Here is a 14,087-nt window from a genome sequence, read left to right as displayed (position 1 = left end):
ATTGTCTCAGGAATCATGGTCTTCAGGTCAAGGCAAGATGATGAAATCAAGAGAATGCATCATTTGTCATCTCTTGGTGGAGACTTGTGGGTCTGTGATTCCATGCATAAAGAGATACTGAAGAAAGCCAGGAGTTTCATACTGTTCAGGGGAGGGGTTTCACCCAAGGATATCTGGTTTCTAACTTCTGTTGTCACAGGCAAATTGATGTTAATCAACTAGAAAGCCAGATTTCAGACATAAAATGATTCAAGATATAAGCATTCCAGAAAAAGGACAAGGCATGAGGGAAAAGAGATGTCAAGAAGGAGATGTTATAAGGCAAAGCAGTTATTTGATGATGAACAATGTCTCACTGGATATAGAAAATTATTCTGAAGACTTGCAGATCACATAAGCAACATAGAGGGTGACATTTTCTCCAATCCCCATTACATCTCAAATCTCCCCAAAACAAATTATGTACCAAGATAAAGTAATTTTAGCTGTCTTTCATGTTCTGGGACAAGAATCCAAAGAAGATATAAACTTCCAGAACATAAGAACATCATGATCACTGATCACTAATTCACTTAGCACCCTTTCTTGACCTGTCATGCTACCAATGGCAGGGCCTATGCTAACAGACCCAACAACATGGCACAGGTTTACATCAAAACCCATCCATCCTCTTTCTTTCTAGTGTCATTGGGGATCGCACCCCCAGACTGCAGAAATTTGCTCAGGTATCAACTGCCAGCTTCACAGTCCTTCAGGAACAGAAACCTATTAAGGGCAGCAACCTGGAAGCACCAGCAGTACAAAGTTCTGAACTGCCAGTGCTGCATAAAACTGGCTCTGAGATGCCAGGTAAGAGAACCAAGGAAGAGAGAGAGAGTGGAATAGATCACCAGGACAAAACACCAGCTATGTAGGGAGCTTCCCAACCTAAAGAAAGAGCACAGCATCTCTGGGGCTAGCTCTGACCATGTTATTTGGGGGGCAGATGGAGGATGTTGAGCCATGTTGCCCAGTGTGGGAGAGGGCTGAGACACTTTAAGATCCAGGCCTCAAGGAACCCACAGAGGGGAGGGAGTCAGGAGGTAAATGATAAGGAAAATGGTATGAGGAAAGACTGGAAAAATAAGATTTCAGAAGAAGAAAATGCAAAGACCTCAAACAGATAAATCAAGAAAAACAGTAACAACAGAAGTAAATAAAACCTCCAGATCTAATAAACAAGCTCAGGCATCTATGAAGAAATGCTGCCAAAAAAAAAAAAAAAAGAAATGATCCAACATTTGACGAGACAGAGTACTCTGTGGGATTCAAGAACATGGAACCATAACACACCATGAGTGGTTTAAAAGAGAAATGAAAATCATGTGAGCAGAATTTATGCTCCCCCCAGCAAAAATGAGCAGAATAGAAAAACTTGAATCTTCGATGCTAAGTCTCATTGAAGAAACAAAAGAGAACAATAGATTGGGAATGCAGAGACACAAAAATGAAAGACAACCTGGAAGAGGAGAAACACATTAAAAGATATCAAATATGTTGACTATGCAGGTAAAACACTGTCCTCAAAGCCAAATTGAACAGAGACAACATAAGGATCAAAGATCTTTCAAAAGATTACAACAGGACACAATCTTACTACTGTAATGAAGAAAATAATAGAAGATAGCTGTTCAGAATTTCTGAATATAAAAAATGAAATTCCCATTGAAAGAATTCACATACAACTTCCAGACATTTAAAATAAAAAGGCCAAGGGCTCCAAACTTCTACATAGTGATTAAATTTAATAATTCTATTCAGAAACAGTTTTGCAAGTAATCAGGAGGAAGACCTTCAAATAAAAAGGAATGGACATTCAAATAATGCAAGCCTATTCTGCACCTACTAGAAAAAGGAGGAGGAAATGGAATAATGTGTTATAAAGAGCAGTGGAGTTCAGGAAGCAACCCAGAGTGACCTAGCCACATAAGACCAAAGATGGATATTCAGTAATAAAAATAATTTGAAGCATTTTTAGAAAACCAAAACTGAAGATATTCACCTCTCAAACACCTCAAACAACAGATATGCAGGAGGAGTGAATAAATGCAACAGCCAAGGACAGCAATAGCACAGAGTAACAACAAAGAGATCTGGTAAGACATTTTTATGTATACACAAGGAGACAATATAAGAAGCTGAAATCTGGTAGGGAAAGCAGTGAAGAGACAGATGGGGATACTAATGGACAAAGCCTGATGATACTGTCTGCAACTCAATATATCATTTTTTGTGGGACTGCATATGTCAACATGAGGCAGCAAGGGGAGAGAGGAGAGTAAATAATGTCCTTAGGTCAAATTAAGGGTTAGCAATGAGAGGAAGATATCCTTTGGTTTTAAAATGAGAAGAGCCTATAAGATAATAGAGGAAGAAAGGAAGGAATTGAACAGAATGGGGAAAGGAGACCTTGCTTTGGAGGTAAGAGAAGATTCCATTAATGAGTTCTCCTCTATTTGAAGAAAGATAATAATTTGGCATTTTTGGCAATAATTTGGTCTGTCTCGTCTCTTTTATATGTTTCACTTAAAATTGGTGTTCTGAAGAGAAAAAAAGTGTTTTTCTAAAGCAAATAGAAATGAAGTTTATTCTGACATAATAGCTATTTTAAAAAAGGAAAAAGAAAAGAGATAATAAAGGGAGAAGGGGAGTTGGAACTCTTGGGGGCATCTAATACCTGAAGGAGTAAAAGAGAATGGACACAGAGATTTCCAGGCAAGAAAGAACAAAAGAGTTGAAAAAATGAACAAGATCAGTGGTGGGGCTGCATAATTAGGCATCTGATGGGAGACTACTACCATGAATCAGTTTCTTCCACATCACCTGTAATCATTGGCATTCTTCTGGGACTGAGAGTGGAAAAAGGAAAGCCCTACAAGGCAGTATTAGAAAGTGCCTACAATGTAGAGCCTAGAATGGAGATCATGGAAGCTTTGCATGAAGAATACAGAGTAAAGACAGACTAGATACTTATTGGGGTCTTGAATCAGAGAATGAGAGTCTAGAGTAAACAAAATGAGAATGATGAGTGAGAAAAATACCATTTGGAAAGAACATTTTTTAATAACAGGATTATTTGAAGAAAAGGAGAAAAAGGGAGAATTTACCTGACTGAGAAGAAAAAAAAGGGGAATACAACTACATAAAGTCAGGAAAGAAAAAGGAACTAATAAGCAAATCTTTGAAGGGAATGGAGTAACAAATGGAAGTGGGGGTGAGGAGGTGAGAGGAAAGGAGCCAGTGGGAATAGGATGGATACCTTAAAAGATATTAAAGTCAATGAAATGACTATTTTCACAGGACAAAAATGGAAGGGGATCATAACACGATAAAAACCCAACTTAAAAAAATATGAAGGAAAATATAAACTTAACTCATTACTTTAAATGTAAATGGATTAAATAATCCAATAAGACAAAAAAAGTGACAGATAAGACAAAGAAACTCTATAATGTGTTGCTCACAAGAAATACATTTTTAAAATAAAATTGAAAATTTTACTATGCATCAAGTAAATAAAAAAAACAAGAGTTACAATCATGCTATCTGAAAAATGAAAAAGCATTCAAAAAATAAAAAAAAAAGGGATAAACAACTATATTATACTGAAAGAAGCCAGTATCGGCAATTATATGCTCCAAATGCCTTAGTATTCAATTTGTGAAGGAAACGTTAAGTTTAAAGAACATATAGATATAACACAATAGTTACAGGAAACTTCAATGTTTCTCTGTTTTGGATAAGTTATTAAGTACAGTTTTGTGTATAATGAGAAAATAAATGCACTAACAAAATAGAAAACAAATATCTACAGAAACATAAAATACCCAAAATGTCAGGAGACCAAATAGAAAAACCCAACTTCACACAAAGAAATAGAACCAGTTGTAAAGGAATTACTGGAAGAGGGAGGAAAGGGTGTTGTTTTCTTTTTATGGGGGGAGGGATGATTCACAGGAAAATTCTATCAAACTCTTAAAGAATAATTAGTACATATTTCAAACTCTTTGTACAGCAAAATAACTGTTAGGACATGTATGCTTATATTGTATTTAATTTATGCTTTAACATACTTAACATGTATTGGTCAACCTGCCATGGCGGGAAGAGATGAGGGGGGAGGGGAAAAATTGGAACAAAAGGTTTGGCAATTGTCAATGCTGTAAAATTACCCATGCATATAACTTGTAAATAAAAAGCTATAATAAAAAAAAATTTAAAGAATAATTAGTACACAAAATTTTGACCAAGAAACTGAGACAAGAGTTTCATCAGAGTTTGCAAGCTACAAAACAAACCCTCAAAAACAATTGTATTTCTTTATAACAGTAATAATAATAATAAAACCTCAGAAGTAATAATAGAAAGAGAAATCACATTTTAAATCATTGCAGAATACCCAGCATAAGTGGGTATCAATCCATCAAAGCACACAAAAAATCCTGAATAGATTCAGTTACAAAGTGTTAAGAAAATAAAAGACAAATATCTGAAGGAATAGTCAGTGTTACTTGCTAGGTTGTGCCAATATAAAAAAAAAATGGCAATACTAACAAAAATTAATTTATACTTTTAATAATTTACCAATCAAATTACCAAAGGAATATTTTATGGAATTTAATAAAATAAATTTAGAGAAACAAAAGAACAAGACTATAAAGGGAAATAATGAAAAGAGACAGGCAGAAAGGGGGAATAACAGTTCTAGAATACAAACAATTACATAAAGTAAAATTCATCAAAACCATCTGATGTTGGTTTCAAATAGAGGAAGTAAGCAGATTAAACAAATAAGAATAAGAAACAACAGAATTCATTAATCTAGTGTTTGATAAAGTGTAAAACATAAATTACCTAAAAAAACTATTTGATAAAAACTACTGGGAAAACTGGAAAGCAGTCTGTCAGAAATTAGGCTTAGACCAAAATCTTACACCATATTCCACAATACATAGTATTAAAAGGTTAGAAGAGAACAAAACTTTGCATAGCTATAGGTAGAGATGTATTCTTAACTAAACAAGAGTTAGAGGCAATTACAAAAGATACAATAGATAACTTTGATTATATGAAACTGAAATGTTCCTACACAGATAAAATTAATGCATCTAGAATAAAAAGGAAATAGTTGAATAGGGGAAAAACAATCTTTGTATTAACCTCTCTGATAGAGTTTCATATCTAAAGTGTAGAAGCACCCTGAAAATTAGTAAAGGTGATAAAAAATGGGAATGGTCAATTTCAGAGTGGTTGTGGAATGATAAGCACATTAATACACTGTAGGTAAAGTTGTGAAATGGTACAGCTATTTTGCAAAGCAATTTGCAATTATACAAGTAAATTAACTAAAATGTCAATACCCTTTGGATTACAGACTGCTGAATTTATACCTCAAGGGAACCACTGATAAGAAAAAGTCATTATGTAAGACTAACATATGTATGCCAACAAGAAAATAGATGCCCAACTGAAGGGGAGGTAAACTGTTCCCTTTACTGAAGCTGTGTTCCCTTTAAAATTATTATTCTGAAACTGTGCTCCCTTTTGATCTGTGATCACTTTTGGAGTCTCAGTCCTCCTGGGGAAGGCATATCCCCCCCAGATAAGTTATCTTTTGGAGATGCCAGACCCTTTGATTCAATTAGAAATGTTGGTCAAAAAGCATCCCTTTGAAGTGTTGTTAATGCCAATAGGAGAGCTGGGCTGGTTACCAATAAGCATCTATGCCTGGAAACTTTGGCTTTCTGAAATCTGAAGCCTCAAGACCCCTTTTAAAGGGAAGTTTCCCTAATAGGACTTTGCAGAAGGTCCAGAGCAGCTCTCTAGGACCCTGCCCACTGAGAAGGCATTCTCTTCTCAGTGCCAGTCTCCATTTCCCTAATAGGACTTTGCTACTAAAGAGGTCAATCTCTTAGCAAAACTGGCTTCCTACCCAACAATAAACTTTCATTTTTTGCCAATTAGTAATTCAGATTCATGAATTCTTTCATGAAGAATCTGTGTGCCGACCATAAGGGGATTTTAACAACTCTCTGACTGCTACTAACCTCATCACATTGATTGGGGAAGTGCCAAACAAAATGTGGTACACAAATATAATGAAATATTACCATGATCTAAAAAATAAAATATGTATGACTATAGAAAATGTGGAAATAGCTACACAAACTGATATTAAGTAAACCAAGCAAAGAAAACAATTTATACAATGACAACAATGTAAGTGGAAAGAATGATCACACATATAAAAAAATTTTTTAATGTAACAAAATAAAAATGATTTCTTCTCAAAGGAAGAAATATGAGAAGATACCTCCATTATACCCCTTTGTGGAGATGGGATATCTGCTGATGTTGCACTTTTTAAATATATTAATCAGCTATGTTGATTTTTTTTTTCATCTTAAAAATACTATGTGCTACATGGGAAGACACTGGGAGAAGAGGAAGGAATAGTAGGAAAAACTATGGTGATATAAGAAAGAAATTATAAATAAAACATTTTTAAAAATAGAGTTCTAAAGTATAAACAGAATTTATATAATCACGAAGAAAAATAATCTCAGCTAGAAGAATAACATGAACAGTTTGGAACATGGAAAGAACAAGGTATATTTGAGGAATACTAATTAGTTCAGTTTTCCTTTGGCATACACGATGGAAAATAAATAGCATCAAATATCTGGAGAGGTAGAGCTGATGTTTTAATTTTTTTTATAATCTGGTCTCATATCAAGATATTTGAATTTATTTCTTAGACATTTAAGGAACCATTAAAGATTTTTGAGCATGTGACTGACTTAATAAAGTGTTTTAGGATATATTTGAGAGGTGAGAAACTAGAAATAAAGAATTTTGTAAAGAAGTCATTGCAAAAATAGAGCGAGTAGGTATAAAGAAATTATTTTAAGGATGAAACAATGGGAATAAAGAAGAGATGTGAGACACATTAGAAGGAAAAAATTGATAGAACTTGATGAGAGATTAGATATAGGGAAGAGAAAAAAAACTTAAGATGAGCAGTTTCTGTTTAGTGGTAGATGATAAAAGCCAGATGGCAGTGTGTTCAAGAACAGGATGGTAAGAAAAGTGGACACAACAGATGGAGATGATTTGTCTGTGAAAAGAAAATGGGACTGTATTTAGAAAGAGTTGCTGTAATGGTGGAGAAACTGAGGCAAGATAGAGATTAAAGAGTGTTTAATAATTTATTTAAAGAGAGATTTACTGTGACCAAATGGATCCATGATTTGGTCCCAGAGCTGAATGAGACTATCGTCTCCAAAAATCCAGCAAACAATGAGAATTCTCAATGACCTATATACACATGGCTCAGACTCAGGGGGTAGACTGAGGCAGGGGTAGAGTCAGGGTGCTGAGATTGGGAATGGGACTCTGGTAGGGCAGTGTGAGCCTCCAGAGAGGGATGACATAATAGGGAAGGCACCCTGGACATAGGGAGAGGCATCTTGACAAGATGGTACCTGACATTTGAGTAGCTTGGGATGGGGAGAGGCATTCTGATATTTTAAAACATAAGATCTTTTATCTTTATCAAGTATTCTGATAAAGAGGGAGGGAAGGTTTTGCAGGGCTGAGCTTTAAGAAGCAGAGAAAGTGAGTCAGGACTGGGTCAGGATAATTGGGGAAACTGATTCAGGACAATAAAAGAGAACTGTGGCATAACATTGCAGAGTTAAATGAAGGGTGCTACCAAAAGCTTTGAATGTGTTTAGTAAAAAGAGAAAAATCCAACTGAGACATCATGAAGAAATTGAAAGTAAGGGAATACAAAATATATAGAGCAAAGTCCTAAAAGAAGAAAGGATTTCAAGCTAAAAGAGATGTTAGTCATTATCTATCGGCTTCTAGGTGGCTCCAAGTCTACAGAGTATGAATCCTCTTCCTCAAATTACATTTCAGAAACTGACTTGTTCTGTGAACCTGGCCAAGACATTTAATCCTGTTTGCTTCAGTTTCCTCATCTGTAAAATAAACTGGAGAAGAAAATGGCAAACTACTCCAGTGTCTTTGCCAGGAAAACTGCAAAAAGACATGACTGAAATGACTGAAAAATAACAGTGGTCATCTAGTCCAAATCCCTTCTTCTACATAAGAGTCAACTTTGGAAAGGACCCTATAAAATAAGGCTCACCAATCTAGAGCTAGAAGGGACTTCAGGTGTTGCCTAATCTAACCTTTCAGGAAGACCTCTTCTTGGCAACAGATGAAAAACAAGTATGATGTAAGCAAGCATGGAGTTGTTGAATTGTTAGGAGGTTATGGAAACAATTGGGGCTGTATCACTTCAATCTTAATGAAGTAGGAAATAAGGTTGGTTATCTAGGAGAGTGAAGTAAGTGTGGAACAATTGCAATGAACTAGTAGGAAAAAAATGTTACAAATGAAAAACTGAGAGAGAGTTTCTGAATATTTAACCAATAAATTTATTGGCAATGGTCTTTCTCAGTAACATAAGATAAACCATAGAAATGATCAAATAATTAAATACTTTTGTAAAAGTGGGTATCCCTGACAGGCTGAAATCAACCCTGATTGGTGAACAACCTACTGAGGTGGGTTGAAAGCCTTCAGCATCTCCTGAGAAAGTTCCCTGATTATAATTTTCTGCTGCCTAGAGGTATCTGGACAAATGCATCCATCTCCACCCAGACACTCAAGTTGAACAATGGGGGTTTCAAGGAGCTTGAGCCCAATGCTTCAGGGCTGAAATTTATGGAGATTAGATTCAATGTACACTTTATTAAGAAAAGAGCTTATTTCTGAATTTTCCTAGTTGGGTGGGGTCCTCTCAAGATTGAGGAGAATGTTCTTAGAGAGCTGTTCTTCAGAAATTGACTGACTTAAAAGGACTGGGTTTTAAGAGAGGAAATAAAAAAGAGAAAAAACCATGAATCCTAATGTTAATAATTGGTTATTATTAATCATTTCTCTCATTCCCCTCTTGGATTCTTTTGAGACACACAATCTCCTCTATGAATCATTAACTGTTATGACAAACATTTTATCAAGGATTTTTAACTATGGAGCATATGATAGTGTAATGCCAGGAAAACTGAGGCAGGATAGAGATTAGAGAGTTTTTAATATTTTATTAATTGGAGAATATAATTGACTGGATAGGACTCTCGTCTCAAAGTATCTAGCTCTCGAGAATCTCAGAGCTGATCCAGCGATGAATGGGAGAATCCTAAATCCTTATATACCCTTTACAGACAAAGAAGGGGACAGAAGCGGGAAACTTTTTCACAGATACATTTGGTTCTGTCAGGATGGGGGGGGAGCTATAAATTCTTACTAAAAGCCAAAGTCAGAATGTCTGAATTAACAGAAGTAAAGATGTCAATGAGGTATCCAGGATAGTCTTATCTTTTGTAATATTTTAGAGGGGTAGTGTCATAAAGTCTTGAGGGCAGAAGGAGTTAGGAATCAGGATGTCCGATATCCCCCTGATCTTAAGTCTCACATTGACAATATATAACCTTAGAACAAATGGTCTTCAGTCTTAATGGACCAGAGGGGGATTTTGCAACTAAGGGGATTGAGGCAGAACAATTAAGGAAGATGAGATAGAACAATTCAGGGAAACTCAGTCAGGACAATAAGGGAAACTAGTGCAGGGAAACTGAGGTAGAACAATTCAAAGAGACTGTGGCATAACATTAGGAAGCAATGTGAATGGAAGGACATTGATGGGAGCCATTGGGGTAATCACCTTTGGTAAACAGACCTTACATTTAAAAGGTTCATAGGGGAAAAGTAAATAGTAAAAAAAGTAAAATTGTCCATATTATTGTTCCATCATTTCTTAAGGCTTACATGTCTCATCTCATATGGCTGACTGGTTCTTTGATCCTCTAAAGATTTTCTCTTCAGCACATTGGAATTAGTGGGACTTTAGAGTAGCTTCTAGAGATTCAGGTCACTCTGGAGAAATAGATATTTTTACAGTTTATAAGTTGGTTTTGCCAATAACCAAGTCAAATAATAGACTTAGCTCTATTATTAGATCATCAAATTGGGAACCTTTTGGACCAGAAAGTTTACATTTTTAGTTTAGTCAATTGTCATATTGATGTATTTTAAAAATTCAAATCCAAACTGAAAAATTTTAAAGTTCTGAATCCAATTTTTATGTTTGGCATATCTAATTATCTTTTTTTTTTTTTTTTCCTGTAATGGCTATGTGATCCTGGGAAAGTCACTTAACCTCTTAGTGATTAAAGCTGCTCTCTAAGGCTATAGTTTGAATAGAAATCACAGATCTACACTGATAGAAGTTTCTTCCTCTGAGAGTGCCCTATCCCACTGAAATCACAGGTTATCCCTATTATCCATGTACCTATTTCTCTCTTCCCCTCCCCTCCACTACCTCTACCTCAAGTCCCCACAGTAAAAAGTAAGTTCCTTGAGTACAAAACTATTCTAATTTTCCTTTTATATGACCAAGTCCCTACCACAGTGAGTCTGGCACACTATAAGTAAATAGTAAGTGCTTGTTAGATTGGATTGAATTGAAATACTTCTCTCTTGGGGTATCTCAAATATCTCAAGATTAGGGCTAGTTCCAAGGGAAGATAGTATAGAGAATCTTTCCCCCATCCCATGTCCATAGGCCCCATAGCCAAGAACCATGTCAGTTAGAAGCCACTCTCTTATTGAGCAAGAGCCATTTCCATTCCATAAAATCCCAGACACCTCTCATTCTTTTTATCACATAGTCTCTGATCAGACTAGAACATCAAGGCATTCCTGTTAATAGGAAGTTTTCCTTAAATTAGACCTATAAGTCTCTCTCCCCTCCCAAAGGATCTTCCCCATTATCCTGAATGCAGAGGTTGTGGATCAGTTCTATTCTTCTTCTCCATACTTCATTCATTATTGAACTCAGAGGCAACCCTTAAAATCCTGGAAAAGGTGAGGGAAGCCTCTTTTTTGGTCCTTATTTCAACCTATTGAAATATGATGGGCTTTGGGACCAAATTTCAGGGATCTTCTTTCAGATGAAAGTGATTTAGGTCCCTTGGATTTATATAATGTTGGGAAATAGTAAACTCTATTAATTCGCTGTGTTTTCCAGGGACAGTTATTTATGGACAGGGCATTTTTAACTCAAGTGCTAGAAGTGTTAAATCATTATAATAAATTTGTGCTATTCAGACTTTCTTACATTGTAATAAATTTGTTCTAAGCATGAATGAGGAGATCCATGATTCCTCTAATATACAGTTATGTATTTCTTTTCAAAGTGACACAGCTTACTATATCAAGTTGGAGAATAATAGTGGTAGATTAATTGCATTCAGAAAGTTGCCTAGTGTCGAACTGGGGTCACCATCTATAGTGATAACATAACCAATAGCCTTTTGCTATCTGACTAAGGGACCCAAAAGATTTGTGAGTCAGAGCCAAGGTCAAGGTGATTTAGGTCCAATCTGTTATCTAGCCTCTCTTCTTAAGCAGACATTTCAGCTACTGTCCCTGCCTCTCACAAAGATGTCAGGAGAGGAATATTTGCTTCAGTAATAAGTAAAATACTTTGCTAGCTCTGAGTCAAACATTAAAAAAAAAACCCTTTATTGATGACTTTTTAAAAATATTCAGCACTACATAATATACCTAATATATAACCTTCCTCCTTCTATGGCGCCTTCCTTGTGACTAGGTAAAAGAGTTAAGCCAAACCAATCAACACAGCATCACACAAATCTTTGCCAGCCAGAGGAGAGTCTGGGTTTGTTGAAATGTACCATCCCATGCCACTGAACCCAAAAGGAGATGTTAAGTCTAGGGTTTTGTTATGAATGAAAATAATCCTCATGTCCATAATCCTAAGAGGGTGCCCAGACATGGACCTGCCTTGATATAATTCTTTTTGAATACTTGTCTTCTACTCACTTCTCACCTGAAAACATGCAAGTCCTTCCCAAAAAGCCCTTTCTTGTATCCAGGATCTCAGATCATGACTGAATTCCATTCTATTTTGGCCAAAGAAGCTAATAAAACAGAGCTATCCCCATATAGGGAGTGAAATCTTTTTCCCCTCTGGGGCAGCTGCATGTTATGTTGTTGTTCCAATATATTGTTGTTATTGTATAAATTATTCTGCTTCTGCTCACTTCACTTTGCACTATTTCATATAAGACTTCCTACTCTTCACCAAAACCAACTCTTTCATCATTCTCTATCATTTACTACATTGTTTTAAAACTTGCAGGGCATTTTACACACATTGTCTCAATTGACTCCTCATACAAACCTGTTAGATGGGTGCTTTGGGTAAGTACAACTCAGGTGCCACTTCTTAGAGAAGGCCTTTCTTGATCCCCAAGTTGTCAAGAGCCTCCTACCTTTAAAAAATTAATCTTTATATATTTAGCACTGATTAATCTATATACAGGTTGCATCCCTTGCTTGAATATAAATTCCTTGAGATCAGAAAATATTTTGCTTTTGCATTTATATCTCTAACAGAGATGGCTTGCACATAAAACTTGCTTTTAAAAGTTTATTGAATTAAATAGGTCCTTTTAGGTCTCTCTGCCCTCTCCCCAGAGGCTAACCAACAAATACACTGGACCTATAGATGCCCTTCCTAATAACACTGTAAAACCTCATTTTTTTTTAGTACTTGCTAGGTTTCAAAGTACTTTCATATGCAGTATCTCCTTTGACCTCCAAAATACCTTTGTGAGATAATCAGGGCAGGGATTATTATTCCCATTTTATAGATAAAGTAATTGAGCCACAAAGAGATTATGTATTTTATGCAAAATGTCATATTGAATGATATGGATTTGAATTCAGGTGCTTATTCCATAATATACAGAAGACAATATTATATGGTAGATTGAAAAGACCATAGGACTGGTAGTCAAAAGATGCATACCTAAATCTTGCGTTTGGTTTCTACTAGATGTATAAGCCATGGTAAACCTTGGTTGTCTGTTGTCATGGTAAACTTTGGTTGTCTGTTGTCATATTGAGATAATATTAGGACTCTTGTGCTGGCTTCCTGAGGAAAGTACTTTCCAAATTTTTGTTCCAATATATTATTGTTATTATATAAATTGTTCTGCTTCTGCTCACTTCACTTTGCACTATTTCATATAAGGCTTCCTAGTTTTCACCAAAACCATCCCTTTCATCATCACTTCACAATCTTCCTACCTTTCCAGTCCTATTCTCTATAATCTGCTAGTTGCTCTAAGGGGAAGCTAGATTGGAAAGGGGAGAAACCAGAAGTCAAAAGTCCAATTTAAAATCTAATACAATAGTTGAGGCAAGAAATGATGAGGATATGAATGAGCTCTGTGAGTGTGGGAAAAAAAGAAGGGATGTTCAAGATAGTAGAGAGATAGAATTGGCAAGACTTGGCAAGTGATTGGATATGGGGCAGAGAGAAGCACCAAGGTCAGATTCAAGCTGAGTTTTACTGGAAGCCAGGGAAGGCAAGGGCCAGAGGAAAAGAACAAAGCATTTTAAAATAGGGACTAAGTTGGGAGATGAAGTGTCCTATTTAAGAAACAGCAAGGAAGCCCCTGTTGCTAGATTGTCTTATTTGTATTTGGATTCCCAGTGCAGGCACACAGCAAGTACTCAATAAATGACTGTCTTATGCTCCAAACAATACTTTGATGTTGCCACATGACTGTCTGTAGGCCTTGCCACATTCATTCTTGGTTGGTTTGGCGTGTTCCCTGGCCATGGCGTAGCTGTAATTGCTACATATGGTGATGTACTAGGTGGCATAATAAATGGAGCACCAGACTTGAAATCAGGAAAGCATGAGTTCAAAAACCTGCATTAGATATTCACTGTGTGATCCTGACCAAATCATTAACTTCCTTCAGCTTCAGTTTCCTCATCTGTAAAATGGGGATAATAATAGTATTTATTTCATAGAGTGGTCAGCTCAGGAGTGAGCTGGAACTTGCGTGTTTCAAGCTCTCTGGGGAGAGCCAATTAATAGATTTTCAGTATGAACCTTAAAATTGGCAAATGCAACAAATCAGGACTTAGCTTAT

This window comes from Sarcophilus harrisii, chromosome 1, assembly GCF_902635505.1.
Source record: "Sarcophilus harrisii chromosome 1, mSarHar1.11, whole genome shotgun sequence".
NCBI lineage: Eukaryota > Metazoa > Chordata > Mammalia > Dasyuromorphia > Dasyuridae > Sarcophilus > Sarcophilus harrisii.
This window is presented reverse-complemented; position numbering follows the sequence as displayed.